The following is a 22,833-nucleotide window of genomic DNA, read 5'->3' on the forward strand; positions in this document are numbered from 1 at the left end:
AAAAAAAAAAAAAGGGGGGCGCCTGGGTGGCGCAGTCGGTTAAGCGTCCGACTTCAGCCAGGTCACGATCTCGCGGTCCGTGAGTTCGAGCCCCGCGTCAGGCTCTGGGCTGATGGCTCGGAGCCTGGAGCCTGTTTCCGATTCTGTGTCTCCCTCTCTCTCTGCCCCTTCCCCATTCATGCTCTGTCTCTCTCTGTCCCAAAAAAAAATAAACGTTGAAAAAAAAATTTAAAAAAAAATAAAATGTAAATGTCATTCTTAGATTATGGACGGTAAAAAACAAGCAGGAATAACAGGAATAACAAAACCAGACAGCTGGCGGGATTTTACCTGCTTGCCGGAAATAGCAGACCCTTGATCTAGGCAGCTTATCAAATTAGAATGTGCATGAGTCACTCGGACATCCTTCTAAAAGCGCGGATTTGGGATCAGGGTGTCTGGCATCTGATGTGAATGAATTCTGCATTCCTCACAAGCTCTGAGATGCCACTGCCGATGGCCCATGGAAGATGTTTTGAACAGAAAGGATTATATTATAAATTCCTAGACAGCCAGAATGTTTTTCTTGTCTTATCATCAGTGCCTAATATGATGTCAGGTTCATAGTGGCCTAATACACAGAAAGAGAGAGAGGAGAGAGAAAGAAGAGGGGGAGGGAGGGAGGCAGGAAGAATTGCAACCTAAAAAAAAAAATCTAGACACAAATACCTCTGATGATTTCTAAACATCTAACAAAGAGGAAGGAAATTCTTAAAGCATCTAAACTCTCATACCTCACATGGTTATGTCATCATTAAAAATGAAAGAGTGGGGTGCCTGGGTGATTCAGTCGGTTGAGCGTCCGACTCCAGCTCAGGTCATGATCTTGCGGTCCATGAGTTCAAGCCCCATGTCGGGCTCTGTGCTGATAGCTCAGAGCCTGGAGCCTGTTTCAGATTCTGTGTCTCCCTCTCTCTCGGCCCCTCCCTCACTCATGCTCTGTCTCTCTCTTTCTGTCAAAAGCAAATAAACATTAAGAAAAATGAAAAAAAATGAAAGAGTAAAATATTGAGTTCACAATTTCTAGAAGATCAGGCAGGTCCCCACCTCTTGGGCCTGTGTATGTTCTTCCTACTCATTACTTCGTCTGTTACTACTAACAGGTGCCAATGTGTTGTCTATAGGTCTAACAACTGGGATTTTTTTAAATCAGAAAACGTTTTCATTACACAGGGGTACCCAAATTTTGTACACCATGTAGAAGACAGTGGAAGGAAGATTATGAATTCTTAAGCATCCTAAGATTAGTAGTCAGAGTTAACAACCAGACAATTTACAAGTTAAAAAAAAAAAGTGCGAATCACACACAGATGTTATTTTCCAGAAATGCTGCTTACAAAGGTAATCGCTCACAAATTTTAGGGTTTACAGCAGGTATCACAGGATTTCAAATGTAAGGGGTGTGTGTGTTCAAAGTCTTAAGAATATCCGAGGGATGTATGCATAATTACCTGAAATTGAAACTTGTGTAGTTTAAACACTTACTGAGAGGAAGACCTTTTATTTCATCTTCCCTATGGGTTGGGGGGGGGGGGGGGAAGAACCAACAAGGAACAGCAAAAACTTTTAATGTTGAATATGTAGGTTTGTAAAATGTGAGTTAGCATCAGAGGAGCGAAGTTCTTTCATGACTCTTGCCAACACTCTGAGGAATTGGCCTTCCTTCTGGAAGAATGGCAAGGGGCCCCTGGTAAAAGGGCCCTGGACATTTCTCTAGACGTTCTCTTCGTCTTTATATTAACTTGTAAGAAGGTGTTAGGAGAAATGGTGAAATTCTGGATAAATATGCCTGGATGAGAAACTAGGCAGAGTAGGTACAGGAGAAACAGTGGTTGGGCAACAAATGGTGATTCCAAACCAGGTTGGCCGGACGAGCAAGCAGACAGAACAAAATCATCCAAGCGTCTGCCGAGAGGTGGTCTGTCCAGCATGGCCGTTAGTTCATTTCACCAGAAGGAAATTGCTCTTTCTTTTAACTTATGAACTGTATACCATCTCTATTCTGGGGTTAACTCCTAACCCTGACATAGAGCCAAGTGGTCTTGGTCAAGTTCCTTAACCTCTGTCTCGGTTTCCTCGTCTATAAAATGGCCCAAACTACCTTCTTTGCAGTGTCGTGGGAGGAAGGGTTAAGTGAGAGTCTGTTAAAGTCAGCCGCGTCTCTAAAGTACCTGGCGCGAAGTCAGACCTCAGCAAATGATAGGTCTTATTCCCTGGTGTGCAATGAAACTGGGTATTTGGAGATGTTTTATGATATAACTTTCATTATTACTTAGGTATGGTAAGACCAACAGATGTAGAGATGGTTGCCATTGCAATGACAGTTTGCAATACCCACAGGTCCCCGGAAAGGGACACACTGTGCTAGGGTGGGAAGATCACCTGGGGAAGTACCCGGACTGCCTCAGTCAGGAGGCAGAGGGAGATGGGACCCTGGGCAGGAGGCTTTATGGTGGTTTCTGCAGGAAGGAACAGGCAAGGCAGGGAAAGTAAGCTGAGGATTGGCTACTTTGAATAATTTCAGCAGGCCCAGGGCTACAGCATCTGGCCCTGGGGTGATTAGAGCAGGTAGATAGTGAGGACAGGATAGTTAGAGCCGGGAATGTGAGGATGTGATAAGGAAGGTGATTTGGAGGTATGGGCTCAGGATTGGTCAGTTTGCATTTGTGAGGCACAGGGGAGTTGCTTCCTATCTCTAGGAATCGACTGTCAGGGAGAGTGAGTGTCTCTGGGGTCAGTGAGGCCCCAAATGTCAAAGTATGGAAAAATAAAAGAAGTGTTTAACATAGGAGAGAACCAAGCAGAGACCTCTGAAAGTTTACATATATATGCTTCTGGAATTTATAGGTGAGGATAGCAAAAATTGGGGATAATTGAAAATATTTTCAGAATACATGGGACCACAAAGTACCACATATTGAGAAAAGGAGAGAGAAGTACGACCAGCAGTTACAATTTTCAGTTGGAAAAAAAGCACAATTTACAAAGGAAGGTGAAGGTGAAGGTGAAGGAAACCGAGTCAGGCCTCTTTTTCTTACAAAGGCAGGAAGGTCCCCATGGTCTCACCATTAACTGTGGCTGCAGAAACATTTGGCTTAGATGGAGTCACTTGACGAGTGGTGTCACTGCCTGGCTGAAAACCCTCCAGTGGTTTCCCACTGCATTTATAAAAAAAATACTGCAACTCCTTACTGTGACCAGCATGGATTACTTAGTCTGACCCTGCCTACATTCACTGCGTCACCTCCAACACACCAGCTCCCCAAACCCCCTGTTTCTTCTGTTTCTTGAACACACCACATCCACTTCTTCCTTCCTCAGGGCCTTCACCCCCAGTCTCCTTTATTCTGGTGTGCTGTTCCTTCTGAGCTTTGCATGGCTGGCTGCTTTTTATAATTCAGATCTCAGTTGAATGGTCATATCTGAACAGAGATTTTCTTGGGCTCCCCAGTCTAAAGAAATCATTATTTCTAATTCTCTGTGCTGTGCTTATTACTGTCTGTTATTTTGTTGTTTACTTATTTGCTTCTCATTTCTATTTTCCCGCTATAACCTAAACTCCAGGGAAGCAGGGACCCAGGTTGTGTTTATTGCTGTAGAACCAGGGCCTAGAGGCATGTACAGGACACAGCAGGGATTGGGTGTTTACTGAGTGAATGAATGAATGATTGAGCTCTCTAAAACCACACTGCTCTACACTCCGCCTCCAGCTAGCTCAAGAACAATTTCCTAAAGAGCCTCTGAAAATTAGAAAAAGAACAGTGCATGGATTCTGGCCCCAGTAGGCTTCTGGGCTTGGTGTTTCTTTAATTTCATGTAAATTTCTCTAAGTAAATATTCCTTAAAAGTGAATAAAATTTTATTTCGCTTTAACAAGAGAATATAAAAGTTAAAAAGGTCACTGTAGTAATAGACTAATCTCAATTACCAGGGCAGCCTCCGAAACCCTCACTCCCACCTAATCTCATTCGGTGCATACGCAGCTCACCGTGTGATTTCCAACACAGCTAAATGAAATTATAAAGCAGTGTTAAATTTATTAATCATTTAATTAGCTAAATGTTCCTGCAAGTACTCGCGAGATGAATGGCATGTCATTTTTCTAATGCAATTTGCCTCTCAGGCAGCCAGGGTCAGAAAGGGAAGCTCCTGGCATCTCGAATGAGCTTTTTATATCTCACCTTCTATTAAGAGACAGTGGGGATACCGGTGATCGCATGTGGGGCCTGTACACAAGACCGGGGCGCTGGGGCGCTAGAATGAAACAGGGATGTCCGTCTCCCCTGGGTTACAAGGAGGAGGGGCGGGGTGGCTGATGGGTCCTTCTGAGATTGCCTCTCCCCACGTCTCCCTGCAGGGCAAATCTTTTTATATTTAACAAGCCACTGAGCAGAGCAGAGCAAAAGATAGCAGCCAGTATTAAACGCATGCTCAATCTAGTTTTATTTCTTTAAATTTACTCAGTCGAGAAAAATTTGTGGAGTGCGAATTCTCCTCATGGTAGGTGACTTTTTAATCCTTCTCGTTGACTCGGGATTTATTTCTCCCTTCCAGCCTCCTAGCCTTTGCCTGTCATCTTGGGGTGTATGCCACCCTCGCTCTCTGAAGAGGGTCGTCCTGGGGTGGGGTGCTCTGGCTCCCAGGACTGGGACACATACCCGGGGCAGCTCAGGGATTTGGAGACTTTGACCCGTAATTATTTCCGCATGACAAGCGGCTGCTGCTTTGTAAATCTCTTCCCATTTGCAATGAGAGAACTGGCATCCAGAACATTGTCTAAATTCACTCGGCAAGCAGCTGTTGGAGTGGGTGCCACGTGAGCCCGAGAACATCCAAATGAACACTAGTCTATTTGTTCAAGATGGAAGCTGTCAGTTCCGAGGACCTCAGGGGGACAAGCGTCTTGATGGGTGGGTGTCGCTGGTCTACAGCGCCACCGAGCAGAGAGACAAGCTACTCTGCGTTAAGGAAGGTAGACACGTTGGGACTCGATGAGTGGAAGTCTCAGGGGCTGGTTTGGGTTAGCTGAGGCGCCCTCGACAAGCCATGTGACCTGCAGCCCCGTGATTTCATCACCTGTAACAGAGGGGTCATGTGAATACTCAGTAGATATGAGTAACAGCCAATCATCCGATTGTCATAAGGATTAGATAAAATGAGGTACTTGAAACTCCCATATAAATTCTAAAGTGATATAGAGGCATGACAGAAGGATATTATTTAACTTATTTTGTCTTTCAAGAACGATAGCTTTGAGTCAGATCTGCATACCAAACTCGGCCCACTAGTTAGTTTCTTTATGAGCCCCGGCAAGATGTCTAGCCTTTCTGAGCTGTGGTTTATCTAGTGATGAAATGGGAGTCATAATATTAGTGCAGATTAGAGAAAACAGTTGTGTGTGTTTATGAATACATGTAACATACATAAAATTTACATAATTAGGTGCATGCACATACATATACATGCATGTACACACATGCACATGTGTGTGTCAGGTGCACACGCATGTGCAGATACACATGCACACACACATGCGCAGCTCCTGGCACCTCATCTGATTCAGTAGGGGTGGCTGTTGTTGGTACTGCTGCTGTTACTCCTATCTCCATGACTATGACTGTGTCAACGTTGCAGATAGAGGAGGCCACTTTCCGCGCCTCCAAAAAAAAATTTCTGTGTCTTATTTAACACAGCCCTTATTAAACAGGGTTGCTAAGTTAGATAGAGGCAACCCTGGATTTGCTCGCGGAATACGAGGAAAAGAGGAGTGCCAGTGTATTTGATAAAAACACGGCACGGTGTTTAAGAGCATTGCTGCTGGAGTTCAGCAGAGCTCACTTCAATCCTCCCTCTGCCCTGTACTAGCTAAATGACCTTGAACTAGTTTTTTATCTCAGTTTCTTTATCCCTACGAGGGAGTTTGTTATTGTGCCTGCCTTCCACCCAAGGCCATTGCAAGGCTGAAATGGGGAGCCCATAGCATGAGTTTTGCGCATAAAACCAATAGCCAACAAATATTAACAAATAGAATTGGTTATTAACAAATAGAGTATTTACAAATAGGATGACAAATCGAATGGAAAAAGTTTTAGAATAAGTTATATCTAGACTGTTTACTTTGACAAGTACTCCTTCTACAACCTCCCTGGGTTATCTTGCAGTTGTCCCTTTAGGTAGGAAACTCTAATCCTTGACTTTCCCTCTCAGGGGCCATAAAGACCAACCACAGCCTAGAGATGTGACTCAACCTATACTAAAGATCTCAGTAAGCTGGCAGTGGCCAGGCCCCAGTGCACCTGTCTCCTATAGTTGTCTTTTTCTAGGGAATGTTTTTAAGTCCGTGGTGATTCTTGGACAGTGGCTCACCCCCAAATCATCCCGTGATCTCTTGCTGACTGTTCCTACCTATAACAAAGGTGCCTGGTTTTACACAGTTGTTTTCACAGGCTGAGAGAGATGTTTGTATTTGCCTTTGGGTTGTTGGAATGCTGATATGAATCACTCATTGACTTATTCATTCAACAAATCCCCATGGAGGGCTTCCCGTGTGAGAGTTGTGGGGGCTCCAAGGAGGCGTTTACTTCCTGGAAGTACACTTTCCTGCCCTGTAAGTTTTGAGGAAGGAGTGAGGAGGGAAGAAAGTGAGAGAGAGAGTTAGTGGGAGAGAGACCAGAATAAGAGAAAATGAGGCAACACATACAGAGCCGAGTAGTTCAATCTCTCTGCCCTGGGAACCGCCTGGGTTCTGTTGTGCTGTCCGCTAACTGGGTGATCTTGAGTAAGACCATTTGTCTCTCTGGGCTTCAGCTTCCTCCTTTGTACAGGGGGAGCCATCATTAAGGCACCTAATTTATAGAGTTGCTTTGAGCGCCACAAGAGATAAGCATACAAAGAACTTTGGACAATGCCCAGCGTACAGTCGCTAATCAATAAATATTAATCATGTTATTAAAGCAAGAGAAAGAAGGAGCGCAGAGGGAGAAAGGAGAGGAACATAAAAATGAGGGCAAGTGGGAGACTGTAGAGTGAAAAGTCAAGGGGAGAAAGAGAGAGAGAGAGAGAGAGAGAGAGAGAGAGGCAGCAGTCTGTCTGTATATATGGAGTTAGTTGGGCTTTTTCTAGCCCAGCCGTGATTCCCTGCCTCCTGGCTGCCGCAGGCATGGTTTACATAGAAACATGGAATGTCAGCTAAACACAGACTTTAGGCACATCCACAACAGGCAGGCGGGACTACCTTCACACATTGAGTGTGCCATGTAAAAAGCTTTTCCTCGGGGCAGCTTTATGGCCCAGGAACCAAACTACAAAAACTACGATACCTTTTTGTTGTTGTTGTTGTTGCTGTTGTTGTTGTTGTTGTTTTACAGCAAAATAGAAATCGGTGCATTCACGTCTCTTTCATGAGTTTGGGAGACACAAAGACGACAGAATGCCAGGATCTGGGCACCCCTACCTCCCCCCAGGATTGCCTTCGTTTTTTTGTTCCCTTCCACCATGTTAGATATTTCTGGCTAACCAGTTAAAACAGGGAGATGACCATGATTGCTTTTAGATTACCGCTTCCACATTGAGTGAATTTTATAATAAGAAGCCATTTTTTCCCCTCCAGGCTGCCCTTGTGCCCGCCTCTCTGACTTTGAGGTCCTCATTATTGTGGGTTTAAATGAAGGATGTTCATTCAGGCAGGGACGGGGGGAGGCCACCAGGCATCAGAGCTGTTATCAGGCCCTTCTATCAGACCAAGTGACAGGCGTCCGGAACAAGAATGCAGAGCTCATGGTGGAGACCTCGGCTGACACCAAAGGTGACTCCCCTCACTCTAACCTTGAAAGGGAAAGTTCCCACTTTATTAAAATGAATTTCAAAAGGGCCGCTCTGACAGCTGCATAATTAAATATTGGAGTGTCAGCGATAATTTATTCTACTCGCATGTGGTGGTCAGATCCTTTTCACTAGAGGGTCAGCAAGCATGGTGACAGAGGCAAGGAGACAAGGGATTCTGGGCCCTTTGTCATTTGCGTAGCCCCAGCCCTGAAATCGGAGACTGGTGGAACATACAAATATCCATGTGCACGCGCGCGCACACACACACACACACACACCCCAGAGAGAACGAAGTGTGCGGGCGGACGCACACTGTTGTTATTCACCCAGTAGAACCCTCTAGTTCAGATCTCATATGTGTGCGTTACGAATGGAAAATGTGAAATGATCAAGACTTGTGTGTACAGAGTTAGAACCTATATTTGAGGGTCGCTGTGGGCTCCATAGCAGTGTCCAAAGTATCTCTCAGACGTTCCAGGCTCCAGATCCGATCTCTTCTGCAGTGAGCTTGATGAAGAAGGTCATCACAGTTAAGAAATGGATAGAACTCCCAGGACATGGACTTTTGTACAAATCCTTACAATGCTAGTGACCTGATACAGTCAGTGTAAGGGCTTTGGGTACCCATTGACCCAACCCAGTAAACAAATGTTGAATATATTATTGTGGGGTCAGGCTCCTGTGTGTTTCTCTGTCTGTCTCTGTCTGTCTCTGTGTGTGTGTGTGTGTGTGTGTGTGTGTGTGTGTGTGTGTGTGATTAAGAGAAATTTGCCTATTTATGGGGCGCCTGGGTGGCTCACTCGGCTGAGTGTCCGACTTCAGCTCAGGTCATGATCTCACGGTTCGTGAGTTCGAGCCCTGCATGGGGCTCTGTGCTGACAGCTCGGAGCCTGGAGCCTGCTTCGGATTCTGTGTCTCCTTTCCTCTCTGCCCCTCCCCAACTTGTGCTCTGTCTCTCTCTGTCTCTCAAAAATAAATACATGTAAAAATAAATTTTAAAAGAAATTTGCCTATTTTAAGCAGGTATAGCAGAAAGAACATGGGCTTGGGGCCAGACACAAGATCCTTTCTTATGATTAATGCAGTTAAATTTCCCACGGCAGCCAGTGGCATATTGCTTCCTAAATGCCTATAAAAAATATGAAAAACAGAGCCAGAGAAGATTCAGCACAGACCTTCTCGGGATGTTTATTCTTTGTTTATGTTGGTGTTTTGCTTTCTTTTGTTTCAGCTGGGGAGCAGTTGTATTATTTTCCCTCTTTGCTACTTCAGAGGCAGTGAATTAATGCTTCTCGGGGCTCATGGTCCGGAAGGTTCTGCCCCTCAAATGTCTACGCAGTGAGCCAGCACACGAGCCCAGTCCATCATTTCTTATTTGACCCTGTCCTGTTTACTCTGTCAGGGTAAAAGCACGGGCCAAGCTCGGCTAGTCAGTGTATTACTTTGTCAAAGGAAGCTTGGCTACCCCGCGTCAGCCCGAACAAATTACATCCTTCACTCCGTCGCCGAACCGGGAACAGGGTTATAACTCAGTCTAAGCACCGGTCTCTCTTCTATTACCTTCATAACCAAGGTCATACTAATCAACTCAATTACCAGTCCTCTCGGACATTTTCATAATGTTTTCTGCTAGTTGCTCTCCTGTGAAAATCTCTCGGTCTAAGCAAATTAATGCCATTTTTATAACTATCTGCATTTCAGGTACAGTGATCTCCTATGAAAAGATTGTATCCCCAGCAGCCCAAACTAGCTTTACGTCCCGGCGTAATGTATTGCCATAGCCCATTCTAGACTTTGTTGTCATCGTCGTTGTTGTTTGCAGGGCAAACCAGTCATCTTTGTCTTTAGGGAAACGTGAAAATTACAAAGAAAGTTACTCTGGTCATTTCCGGAAGCGGAGCCCTGAGTTTCCTCCCTACCTTCTTCACCCCATTCCCAACTCATCATGCTGGGCGTTTCTGCCCGGGCTTTTCCAGGCTCCGATTTCAGAGACATGAGAAGCTGGAATCACATTATGCCCCTCGAAGTTTGTATTTTCAATCCTTATTAGTTTACAGCTGTGTCCCCCATTTTGCCTCCTCTCCACCCCATCCTACATAGACCCCCCCTTTGTTTGAGAGCCGCTGAGTACGTTAGTATAGCATTCTTCTTTTTTCCAAATGTTTTTTCATGTGATGTCCTTCGATTACGGTAGCGGATCTATGAGAGTCCACAATCATACTACTGGGGCAATAGCCCATAGTGTGAAAATGTCCTAACTAGCAGCACACTTGCTGGATAGCCAGTGCCTTGAGGATGTCGGGGCTGAGGGGGGAGGAGGGACTTGTTTTCATGCTGGTTAGTGGCAGTCTGAGTTTGAAAGCAAACCACTGATGTTATTTAATGCACGTTGCTAACCAGGGCACATGTGCCTTCCCGCAGTACCTCTGGACGGCCACCTCTACACATGCTCAAATTATCAATTAACACAAAGCTCCGTAGCTTGGTATCTAGATCCTGTGGTTACCTCCATTGCTCATAGTAGACCCTGCATGAATAAATTCTTTTCTGCATGTTTAATGGACTTGCTTATTCGCTCACAAGAGACATTGAGCTGAGCGCAGAGGAGTCCAAGTACATTTCAACTTCATCTGAAACATTTCTGTCCATTATTTAAACAAACAAACAAAAAAGGAAGCACGAAGCAAATATGACAAAATGCTAACAATTCTCCTTGTGTTAGGTGGTTGGGTGAAAATGTGGTTGCCCTATTATTCCCAGTACGCAGAAGGCTGGGTTGGCCCATACCTTTGAGGAAGGTCACACGTGTGTTAATGGCACAGGAGGGAGGGAGCCGACATCTGTGTGGGCTTACGGCGCCCCGGGCCTAGCTAGGTGCTTTGCTTCGTGAGTCTCATGGATTCCTCAGGGATCCTAGGGTTCTCATTTCCACCACCCTAAAGACAGTAAAGCCCAAGGTTACACAAGTCAAATGAGGCAGAGGTGAGATTGAAACTCAGGCCACAGTGAATTTAAAATCCCTGCTCCTTTTTCCCCCCCATAAATATTTTTTAATTGAGGTGAAATTTCCATAATGTACAATCAACCACTTAAAATAGACAGTTCTTGGGGCGCCTGGGTGGCTCAGTCCAAGTGCAGGACTCTAGGTTTTGGCTCAGGGCATGATCTCACAGTTCATGGGATCGAGCCCCATGTCGGGCTCTGTGCTGAGTTCATGGGATCGAGCCCCATGTCAGCCTCCGTGCTGAGCATGGAGCCTGTTTGGGATTCTGGCTCTCCTTCTCTCTCTGCCCCTCCCCCTTCAAAGTAAATAAACACTAAAAAAATAAAATAAAATATATAATTCCCTGTTTCAATAAAAAGAAACATAAAATACACAATTCAGGGGCATTTAGTACATTTACAACATTGTACAACCACCGTCTCTCTGTAGTCTTAATATTCTCTCCTTCCAGAAAAACACTCCGCACCCATTAACTGATCACTCCCCGTTCCTCCCAGCCCACAAATCTGCTTTTGATCTCTACAGATTTGCATGTCCTCGACATTTCCTATAAGAGCAGTCAGATACTTTATGACCATTTGTGGCTGGCTTCTTTCACTTAGCATACCGTTCTCAAGTTGATCTGTGCTGTAGCAAAGGTCAATACTTCTTTGTCTCATAGGCTGAATAATATTCTGTTGTATTGATATAGCACATCGTGTTCATGCTTGCAGCCACTGATGGGCACTCGGGTTCTTTTGGGTAGACTGTGACGAATCGTTGTGCCGTGAACGTTTGGATGTGAGTATCTGTCTGGACGCGTGTTTTCATTTCTCTTGGGGATAAATAGGCACGGTATCACTGGGTCCTACAATGACTCTAACTTTTTCGAGCAGCCGCCAAACTAGTTTCCACGGTGGCTGCCCCATTTTGCCCGGTGCCTGCTCTTAATGCTTCTCAGTGTCTTCTGAGGCACCAGACTTTTCATTAAGTTCCGTCTGCAGAAAGAGGGAAGGCGTCTTCTCAGGTAACTATAATCAACCCCCAGGGACTCACTTAGCTTGCGTGTGTGCAACCGAAATGGCCGGGAGGCATCCGGTCCCTGTGTCCCTGTTATTTTGGTCTCCCTCCCCTCCTTCCCACCACTCTCTGGCTCCGGGTTACCCAAGAGTGGAGGAGGGGTGGCCTAGAAAAGAGGAGGGAGGCCAGGGAATAGGAATTCTCCCTGCTGCCAGTGCTCCCAGAGCTCCCGGCACTGTTACCTCCGGGTCACTCCCATTTCCCTCTGCCGGGCCCCTCTGAGCGGGGACAAATTCAGTCACAACCTAGGCACACGGCGCAGGGTCCTACTGGGTCCTGGACAGGTCCCCTGACCGAGCTTGTTGGACTGAGTGGAGGTCCCGACAGGTCTCTCCCTGTCCCCGTCTGCTGCTGTGGCTCTAGTCCCTTTCACCTTTTATGAAACTAAGAAAAATGTATGTGAAAAACCCCTTTAAAAAGTCAAAAGGTTTTTCAAGGTTTGAACTGCTCCACTTTGAAAAGTGGCCTACAGTAAAAATCTTGACCCCAGAGCTCTTTTAGACACCATGGAACCCCTTTGGAGAGTGGCAGAGGATGGAATGTATGTAAAATAATATGGGCAAGGCGTGTGCTATTTCACAAACGCTACCCTCCTGAATCCATCATCTCACAACTCTGGGAAGTGAGTGAATTTGGCCCCATGGTAGAGACGAGGAAGCCGAGACTCGGAGAAATCAAGTGATGTGTCCGAAGGCTCCCATTGCGGAGGCAGGAACTTTTGGCTAGATTCTCCCAAATCTAGACTGCAGCGTGTTTTCACCGTGTCACATGTCTGAGACCTTTTATGTGTCAGAGAGCACAAAAAGACTTAGGTCATAAGACCAAGGCCAAAAAGGCCATAAATTGCAACAACTGTGTGCGTGGCTTCATTTCACTTCTCCATTTGTAAGCTAGAGGAACGTGTAGAAATGCAAAGCTTCCCCGTGGCTGCAGACGGTCTCTGGACTTGCTGAAAGTCTTGGGCTTGCTAAAAACTGGGCTTCCAGACCTCATTGGCATCTCCTTTCACAACCTCCTAGCTGTCCTTTTGAAGCCAGGGACGCCACCACAGCCCCGAATCAAGGATGGGGGAAGAGCAATTTTGAGTCCGCCCGTTCTCCTCACACAAATAGCCAAAGCCAGAAACGATTGCACAAGTCCTAACCAACAACTAGAAAGTAGGGTGTACAAGACACGGTGCAGCCGGAGTAGACCGGCTCAGCAGGTGGTGAACCGGGTGGCTGGAAAGACCCAGATCAAGGGTCAGAGGCTTGTTCTTTCGCCCAACCTTACCATGGACTCCCCATGTGACCCTGGGGACCTCCCTTCTCTTCCCTGAACCCTTTTCCTGAGTGTAAACAAAGAGAGGGGTCTAGATAGAGTTGCTCTCTGTTGGGGAGGTTCTTAGAACACACCTGGTAAAGAGAATTGGTCCCAGAAATAAAGATGGGGGGGGGGGGGGGAAAGGCCTTCTCTTGATGACCATCCTAAGTGGCTCAGCAGAATTGGCTCTATTGACCAGCACTAGGTGCCCTCTTGTGGGGCATTGTAGTCTTAGGGAGATCCTCACTACCCCTCCTAAAGGGAAATGTTATATGAGCACACACCAGCTCAGACAGGCTGAGATCTCCTGTATTTTTCACCATCTCGGGAGACATTTCTGTAATACCCTTCAATAACCCAATCTATCCATGTTTTCCCAGATGAAACAGTTCCCTGTTGAACGTTCTATGTTTCTTTTTACAAATATCACCTCATTTAATCCTCACTGCAATTATGTTGGTGTCATCATCTTTAATTTATAGTTTAGGAAACAGGGGATCGGAGAGGTTAAGTGATTTGCCAAGATCACCCAGCTAGCAAAGTGGCAAAGTTGGAATTTGACCCAGGTCTGACCTCACCTGCCTCCTGATATACTTTCTTGTAAGAAGCAAGGAGCATCTCACAACCAAACTGATATGACCACTTAGTTTTATCTTTGGTTCAAAATGGTGCCAGTCTCATAAGCCAACAAGTTTTATTCATACTCTAAATAATGGCTGACTAAGAAAATTAAATCTGACTACAAAGTACTTCCCTAGGAGCCAATGATTGCATGATTCCATTATAGAAGATAAAAGTTTTACCCCAAAAAAGAGAAAAAAAGAAAAACAGAACTCACTTTTCAGTCAAGAGTTACTTCTTCTTTTACAGTAAATGCCCTGTTGAAGATTTTGCAAGCTCATTTCATGATTTTTTTTCCTCTTTCAGTATCTTTCCAAATTTAGAAGTCAAATTTATAAGGCTGTAATTTGCAAGGTCATCCTTTTTTTCTTTCTTTCTTTTTTTTTTTAAAGAAATATAAGCAGGAGATGGGGCTTTTCCCAGTTTAGGGGGGTGACAGCTCATGATTCTTTATTGACTTTGGCCAAGCCTTTGCAGATTCCTGTGGGTTGATGATCATTAGCACCTTGCCTACAAATTTCAAGTACGTGGACTTATCTAGATATTGCCCCACGTGTACTCCCCAGTTGAAGAAAACCGTGCGATGTTGGAAAATGTTTCTAAGGCTAGACTAAAGGCTTAGCCTACCCGGAGAAGTGAACTTGAAAAGGAGGTGGAACGCAGTCAACTCCATGGTTAGCTGCCAGTGCCAGGCACACAGAGGGTGATATGGATGGAGCTGATGGAGAGCTGCCTTCGAGGTCACAGATGAGCTCGGGGACAGGCAATGCTGGCAGATGATGACAACACGGGGTGAGTGCACCCCTGGGGAAACACAGACAAGATTCAGGGATGGCACAGAGGGAGGGATTAACTCTATGAGGAAGTATTTCGATAATGGCTTTCTAATTATAGGACACCTCTAATAATATGATTATAGACTTTCATAATAGTGTAGTACTCCAATTATTATTTATTTCCCCACACTGAACAAATATAATTATCGTATGCATCCTTTCCATTATTAGCTCTTTTTATTCCTAATGAAAAGAGTGAAGGGTGGCTTATGAGAAAAATGCTTGTGTGACCCTTCCCATCATTTTTCTACTCAATATGTAAAAACCAATTTTTTGGTGTGGTGGGTTTTGTTTGTTTGTTTTTGTTTTGTTTGTTTTTTGCTTGTATCTTTCGTCTAAGTGAAAACGATACCTGCCCCCCAGGTCCTCTTACACTGGGTCCTGATTCTGCCGGGGGCTCACAAATGCTTTTCAAGAGCAACTCAATGTCAGATCAAGCCACCCAAGGGAGGTTGGTTCTTCGCTATGCATCATGGCCTTTTAATGCCATATTGCTTTTTATCAACCAATCAGCGGATGTTTTCGCTCTGTTCACGTTGAAAGCATTCTGCTGTGGAAACCAATAAGTTTGTTATCTCCTTTTTTGTTGTTGTTGTTTTCTGGTGTCTTGAGAGCAGAACCAATCTTTGGAATCCTTTAAAAAAATTACCGAAACAAATTCGATCACAAAAGCTTTTAAAATCTGAAATCCCAGGAAACTAATTAGCGTATCCTTTTAAGATGGCTTCCTGCATTTTTATACACACGTAGGCTTGGGTTTCAAATGCACTTGGCAGTTTGCCACAAGTCAGGCAGATCATCCTGGCTCTTAGGAACATGGAGCTTCTGCAGAGCCCTGTGGAGGGAGGGCAAGGGCATGACTCTCCCCTGCGTTAGCACGTGACCGTGATCTGTCACCAGGTAGCAGACGGAGGCCAGGAGCTGCATTCGAGTGGGCTCCTCGTGGTGAGTTGTATACTCCACGAACTTCTCTCTGTGCCCTAGTAACATCCTTATTTTGCGATTTCTCCACTTGACATTGAGCCTCTGGGTGCAGGAACTGCGTGTACCCCCAGTGCCTTGCATGGTACTTGGCACATAGTGCGTGTGTCATTAAAGTAGCTGCAATAGTACAGAACGCACAGACTCCAGAAATAGTCAAAGACACGTGTATCTGGGAGCACACAGCTCTCCTCAACTGTTTCCGAGTCCCCTCAAGGCCTTGTATTTCTGCTCTGGGCTGCAAGCTCTTGGAGGGCAGCAACCACCCATCTTTATAGCTCCGATGCCTAGCCCAGAGTCGGCCCTCAATAAATGTTTGCTCCCCATTGAGTGACTCTGAATCATGTCCAGGATGCCAACCGTAAGAATCTGTGGAACTTCTTTGGGAGTATGCTTTTTGCTTTCCCCAGAAATTGGGCAATCTCATTGCCAATAGCAAAGACAGACTGTAAGAGATGGTTGACTTCTTTCGTGTGTGTGTGTGTGTGTGTGTGTGTGTGTGTGTGTGTGTGTATGAGAGAGAGAGAAAAAGAGAGAGAGAGGCTATGGAAGTATAAAACTATGACTTGAATGCTTTGATGCATCCATCTCATTGTATTACAAAGACATCAGGATTCTCTCCAGAAAAATCTTTTCCAGCACAAGAACTATGTTAATCGCATTTAAAACACATGTGTGTCCACATCTCTAGGCCCATGCCTATATGCATGTATGTCACTGCAGAATGAACCCTATCGGTTTGTATCATCTGCTCCCCTCCTGGACTTCCTGAGGGACGTGGGAGGGGCACATTCCAGATGGACGGAACTATCCATGAACCATCTTAGATGCACAAGAACGCCTGGTGCATTTGAGGCACCACCGAATGACCCATTGGTGCAAATATTTGATTATTCAGATGGTCCATATGGGTCTCTTTCACCCCTCCTCATGCACGACCCAAGCCAGTTACCAGGCAGAGATTGGCATCAGAAGCTCAGTGCAATTCCAAGAAAACAGTTGAACTGTTCACCCCTGAAAGCCTCATAATGAGCTTGTCTTACTCAATCTTCAAAGACACGAAAGGAGACTGCAGCTTACAGACACCAAGAGTTAAGACCACTAAAAAAAGTATTTCCTACCAAATAAAGCTCTCCCGCTTCAAAAATGTAAAAAACAAAACAAAACAAAACAAAAAAAAACCCCACACTATAAAACTTCAGAATCGACTTCAGGGTTCAACAGCAGGAGAACAATTCCATAAATCACAGTAGATCCCCTGAATTAGATGGTCTCTAAAATAAATAGACAGTTGGAAAAAATACTCATGATAAAAGTTTTAATGGGTCAAGTGGGGTTCAAAATGGAATATATTCTCTGACTAAAGTTATATTAAAGGACAGATGAGGGGCGCCTGGGTGGCTTAGTCAGTAAGCGTCATACTTCCGCTCAGGTCATGATCTCACAGCTGCTTCGAGCCCCACGTCGGGCTCTGTGCTGACAGCTCAGAGCTTAGAGCCTGCTTCACATTCTGTGTCTTCTCCTCTCTCTGCCCCTCTCCTCTGCGTGCTCGCTCTCTCTCTCTCAAAAATAACATTAAAAAAAAAAAACTGGACTGTTCTAAGTTAAAAAAAAAAAAAAAGATGAATAGGGGTTGAGGTAGTGGGGATATATCATGTACCTGGGTACATTTTTCACTTTTCAAAGACGTAAACGTATTGCGTTGCCTTTATAACTTGAAAAAGTCTAATTGAAAATGTGTCGCCGGTAAAATCTTGTGACAACTTGTAAACTGGCTGGATATGTGGTATTTTCAAGATATGCAATTATAAGTAGCCCTCACATTCAGCCAGGCTCTTTATTTGAACTTGGTCTTGTGAAGTCTTGGTCCCCATGGCTTTGCAGAGTGAAGGGCTCTGAGGGGCAGGTTAATAGCAACGCTGATACAGGTATTGTGGTTCGTAGATAAAGTGCGCGTTACTCAGCTTAGCTGCGAACGTCAGGAGAAAATGCCTCTGGCTTGTCAATGCTCTGCACTTTTCTCTGTTGCCTTAACTGTCAGCCGGTTATTGAAAAATTGTCTTTTCCCCCCAAAATACAACAATTAATGTCTTGGCCAGACTGCCATGACACATCCTTCAAGATTAAGAGTGTACTGGGGTCTGGTGAATTTCTACTCTCAGCCAAAGGGCTGAGGTGGAATGAAACATGGGTGTTGCTCTTTCAGAAAATTAACAAAAATGACTAATGATTCATTTTAGGAATTACTAAGTAATACATTTGATAACATTAACAGAAAGATTCATACTAAGTCATTAAGAAGCAGAAGAAAAGAGATGGGTAGAGTAGACTTATCAAGCCTTTACTGGATGCCATTTTGCTTGAATGCTTCTCATTTTGCACCGTTTATCCCATTTAATATTAGCCGTAGTCCAGAAGAATTGCTATTCTTGCCTGGATGTCTCACATCAACGTGTTCGCCTTTTCTCACTTGGCATCCTGTTTCTTATTAACTTCTCTTATCTCTATTAACTCTTTTTTTCAACGATCCCCCTCGCATTAATTAACGTGCGCCTCACATTAATAGTGTGTAGGGTTCAGTGGCGCCTGGGTGGCTCAGTCGGTTGAGCATCCGACTTCGGGGATCAGGTCATGATCCCACGGTTCATGGGTTCGAGCCGCGTGTCAGGCTCTGGGCTGACAGCTCAGAGCCTGGAGTCTGCTTTGGATTCTGTGTGTGTGTCCTCTCTCTCTGCCCCTTCCCCATGCTCTCACGCAGTCCCTCTCCCTCTCTCTCTCTCTCTCTCTCTCTCTCTCTCTCTCTCTCTCTCTCTCAAAAATAAATAAACATTAAAAAAAATGATAGCATGTAGGATTCAGAGCAACTATGTGGTGCCCAACTAAGATCCATAAAGATTGGTCAACTCTGATGTTGTGGCTCTAATTCTTAATATGCCTCATTCTAGTCGCTTGAATAAAAGTAAGACATTTGGACCTTCGTTGCTCAGTGGCTTCTCCATGACTATGTGTTACAAGTAAGTTTGAAATCGGACTTTGTTGAATCTCACAAAACCGAGTCCCTCCGAGGCCCAAAGACAGGCACTCACACTTATTGCGCCGTGTCCTAGAAGTCTGTGTGTAGGTTTCAAACTTGTTTCATATGGGCTTCAACTGTGTTTCCATGGGGCCACCAACTCAGCCACAAAGCTGTGGTTGTGGCCATTTTGGTCCTCTTCAGCTGAATCCTGGGACAACCTATGCCTTTTATTAGCTGGATGGATATGCTTGGGTAGATTGTTCCCTTGGCCTTGATTTGCTTTTCATTCCTGGGCAAAAGCATCTCAGGAAGAAGCGACCCTTGTTTACAGGACTCCTGGCCTTCCGTGTGCTGTATCTAATCCAACTGTGGCCCCCGCCTTGTGAGGACATGCCCTGATTCCGATCAAGGATGGTTAGCAGTAGAGGCCACGTGTTTGCCTGCCCTGCGTTCTGGCACCAACCTTTAACCAAAAGATACTTTCGCAGAGTCAATCTTGCGATTCCCTTACTTCCATATGAACCCCTGCGCTATTTGGTCCCACCGAGTCCCTTTAGCCCCGCCTCTTCCTCCCACACTTCCTGCCCCTCGCTCCCTGGGCACACGCCACATCCCTTCACACCTCTGACTTTTGGTTATGCTGTCACCGCTGCTTGAGTTCCCTTCCTGCTGCCACTCTTGCCTGTTAAATTCCTCACGGGTTATGCCTTTCAGCTTTAGCTGAAATGTCCCTGATGTGAATTGTCTGCACGTCCATGTTGCGGCCATATGGATCAGGACAAGATAGGCCTGCTCTAGCAAACACCTCCCCAAAGGCATACTAGCTTAAACCCCCAAAGCTGTATTTCTGACTCACGAAACGGCATACGTGGGTATGCCTGGCCAGTGGCTGCCTTGTTCCACGAAGTGACTCAGGGACCCGAGCTCCACCCACCTTGTGCCTGCATTCTCCCAGCGGCTAACTGCAGCCAGCTAGCGGGTGTCTCTTACCAGCCTCAGCTTCATGGTAAAGAGCTAACCACATGGCTCTGTGTGACTACAAGGTAGGAAGTGGATTTGGGGTGGGGAGCCGGCTGACTGTCCCAGTGAGCTTCTTGGGGGAACCAGCTGGTTTTCTCCCACTTAGAACCTCCAGTCTCCGATGTCAACTTAGGTCCCCAATAAATATAGGTGGAATGAAGAGATAAGAGAACGCTCACTTGATTCCCATTTGCCATTGTGTCATTAAACTTTAAACTTTTTTTAAATTTTTTTATTTATTTTTGAGAGAGAGAGAAAGAGAAAGAGCGGAAGAGGGGCAGAGAGAGAGAGAGAGAGAGAGAGAGAGAGAGAGACAGAATCTGAAGCAGGCTCCAGGCTCTGAGCTGTCAGCACAGAGCCCAATGTGGGGCTCGAACCCACAGACACGAGATCATGACCTGAGCTAAGGTCGGACACTTAAACAACTGAGCCACCCAAGTGCCCAATGTGTCATTAAACTTTGAATCGTGGGACATACTTTTTTCTCTCTGGCGTTGTTCAGGGGCTTTCATTTTATGGTTGAATACCAAAATACCAAGGGCTGAAGCAGGCAGGGCGATGTCTTCAGATACATTTTCTCATCACACAGAGGCACAAAACCAGAGCGCTGGTGTTCGCAAGGCGAAAAGACCCCTGGTAAAGAGGAATCTAATAATTCATCTTTATGTTAAAAGCACATCACACCCCATTCATTTCCCCACTAACATGCTCCAGGCCGACTCTGACTCCCCTTCCTGCTAAATGCACCCTTTCCCGCTCCTCCTCCGTTGCCACTCCCCTGCCTGAAATGGAATACAATGAAGAGACGTATAATAAAATCTTTTAATTGTCTTAGCATATGTTGCTTTTATTAGGTGGGCATAATTGCATTCATGGGATCACCTACAGAGTCCTTTCGAATATAAAATTCAAATGGCTTCACACTCCGTGCACAAGTCCTTCCGAGCCACTGTTTTCCCCTTCACTGCCTCCTGTCCCCCTTTTGCTGTAAAGTTCACATTGAAGTGTGAAAAGAGAGACGTGGCAACTGACACGCGCTGGATCTTATCAGCCCCGAGTGCTGCTGTGGCCCGACGGAGGTGCGACTGTCATTTCTACACCATTTATTCCTGCCTGGCTTCATTGCTTGCTTCCTTTCGGAGGAAATTTTCCCTGTTAAAGTACCGTACTTGTCATTTATTTCCCTTTTTTTTCCGCTCTCCCTCCGTGGATGGGTTTTGATATGCATTTATCCCAAAGGCAAGCCTTTTACACACTTCCGCTAACCTCTTAGGGTCAGGCTCCTCTAAGCGGCTTCGGGCTCATAAAAGCAACTCAACAAAGCTTTTATGGTGTCATTACGGCTCCCTTAAATTCCTCTCCTTCCAGCTTCCAATAATTCTTTCGCCGCTAATCAATTCACCAGCTCTTTTTACTTGAGAGTGGGCGAGGGAGTGGGAGCGAAGGGGCTAGAAACCGGTTGAAGACCCACTTCATTTGGACCAGGGTTTGTCAAAGTCTGTGTAGGCTGCGGCTCACTTCACTTTGAGCCCTACTGAGCCATCTCAGCCTTCATTTTTATTTTAGAACAGGGATTGGCAAACGTTCCGTAAAGGGAGAGACAGTACACGTTCTAGGTTCTACAGATGAGCCTGCGTCACAAATACTCAACTCTGCCATTTAGCACACACATGCCCCAAAAAACTCCTAGACAGCATGCGAACGAGTGAGTGTGGCTGTTTTCAATAAAACTATATTTACAAAAACAACCCGCGGCGGCGGGGGGGCGCGTGGGGGGCTCAGTTGGTTAAGCCACCCGCTTTAATTCAGCGCAGGGTATGATCTCATGGTTTGTGGGTTCAAGCCCCGCATCAGGCTCTGTGTTGACGGTGAGGACCCGGCTTGGAATTCTCTCTCTCCCCTCTCTGTGCCCCTCCCCCCACTTGCTCTCTCTCAAAACAAATAAATAAATATTAAGAAAACAAAAGGCAAGCAGTGGACCAGATTTGGCTATGGGCTTTAGTTTGCCAGCACCTGTTTTAGCTGTTAAGGCTCCATCTGTCCTATCCTTCAGGAGCCACCCTCCAAGAATTCCTAGTCTCCTTTAAAGTAATTCTAAGGCTATGGGCACCGGGGTGGCTCAGTCAGTTTAGCGTCTGACTCTTGATTTTGGCTCAGGTCGTGATCCCAGGGTCAAGGGATTGAGCTCCACGTCGGGCTCCGTGTGGAGCCTGCTTCAGATTCTCTCTCTCCCTCTGCCCCTCTCCCCAGCTCATACTCTCTCTAATTAATTCATTAATTAAATTAAGTAACTCTAAAGCTAGGTATGGTGCCTACCTCTGTAATGCTCTGCTTGGATGGTAGAATGTTAGTACCAAGAAAACTTGGTCCACTGACTTTGTTTCCAACTCTATTTTCTTTCCCTATTTACTTTCTTTGCCTAGAGCAGTAGAAACTTAAAATTTTTACTTAATGTATCCTTAAGCACTTCGCTTTAAAAAATAATTTTATTGCGCCACACAGAGCTGCTTAGAAACGTGAATATTACGTTTCCCCTTAATTGTGCAAGACCTTCTTGGAAAATGAGCATTTATCATATCCCTGGGAGGTAAGCGCAGTGATGAGAGGAAGCAGTTCGCTGCCCTAAATCTGCCCCTGCCTCACCAGTATTCTGTGAGGCTAGTGGCCACGGGGAAGGGCACCGCGTGTTGTGACCGCTGAGGACGTGCGTGGGAACACCAGAAAGTCATAATCTCCTTTCAACCTCGCAAGAACACTGTGAGGAACCTAGAATGCTATATCCCAGAAGTGCGAAATTAAGCTCAGAGATGACAAATAACTTGTCCAAGGTCCGGGTAAGCAGTGAGTGTGGTGGCACGGATTAGGGCGGAGAACGAATGTGGACCCATTACAACATTTCCCCATATTTATGTTTTTCAAATGCTGAGTGTGACAGATAATGCTAGCCTTTCCCAGGACATGCAGCTCCGCTATCTTTCCCGGCCTCTCTGGCGGTTAATTCCTGGCCAAGTGACTGAATCCTAATTTACGCAATTCATGCAAAATGATGCCCAGCGGCTCCAGTCTGGACCGATGGAAAACCTCCACATGTACGAATCTCCACATTATCTGCGCTCTTTTTTCTTCTTCAG

General features: G+C 45.5%; 1 protein-coding gene across 1 annotated transcript in view; it reads left to right on the forward strand.

The window, feature by feature from the left end:
- Window positions 1-22,833, forward strand: part of WWOX (WW domain containing oxidoreductase) — a 988,815-nt gene that overhangs the window by 931,756 nt on the left and 34,226 nt on the right. The window lies entirely within an intron of this gene.

This window comes from Herpailurus yagouaroundi, unplaced genomic scaffold (genome assembly GCF_014898765.1).
Source record: "Herpailurus yagouaroundi ecotype Mexico unplaced genomic scaffold, PumYag 190, whole genome shotgun sequence".
Classification (NCBI taxonomy): Eukaryota; Metazoa; Chordata; class Mammalia; order Carnivora; family Felidae; genus Herpailurus; species Herpailurus yagouaroundi.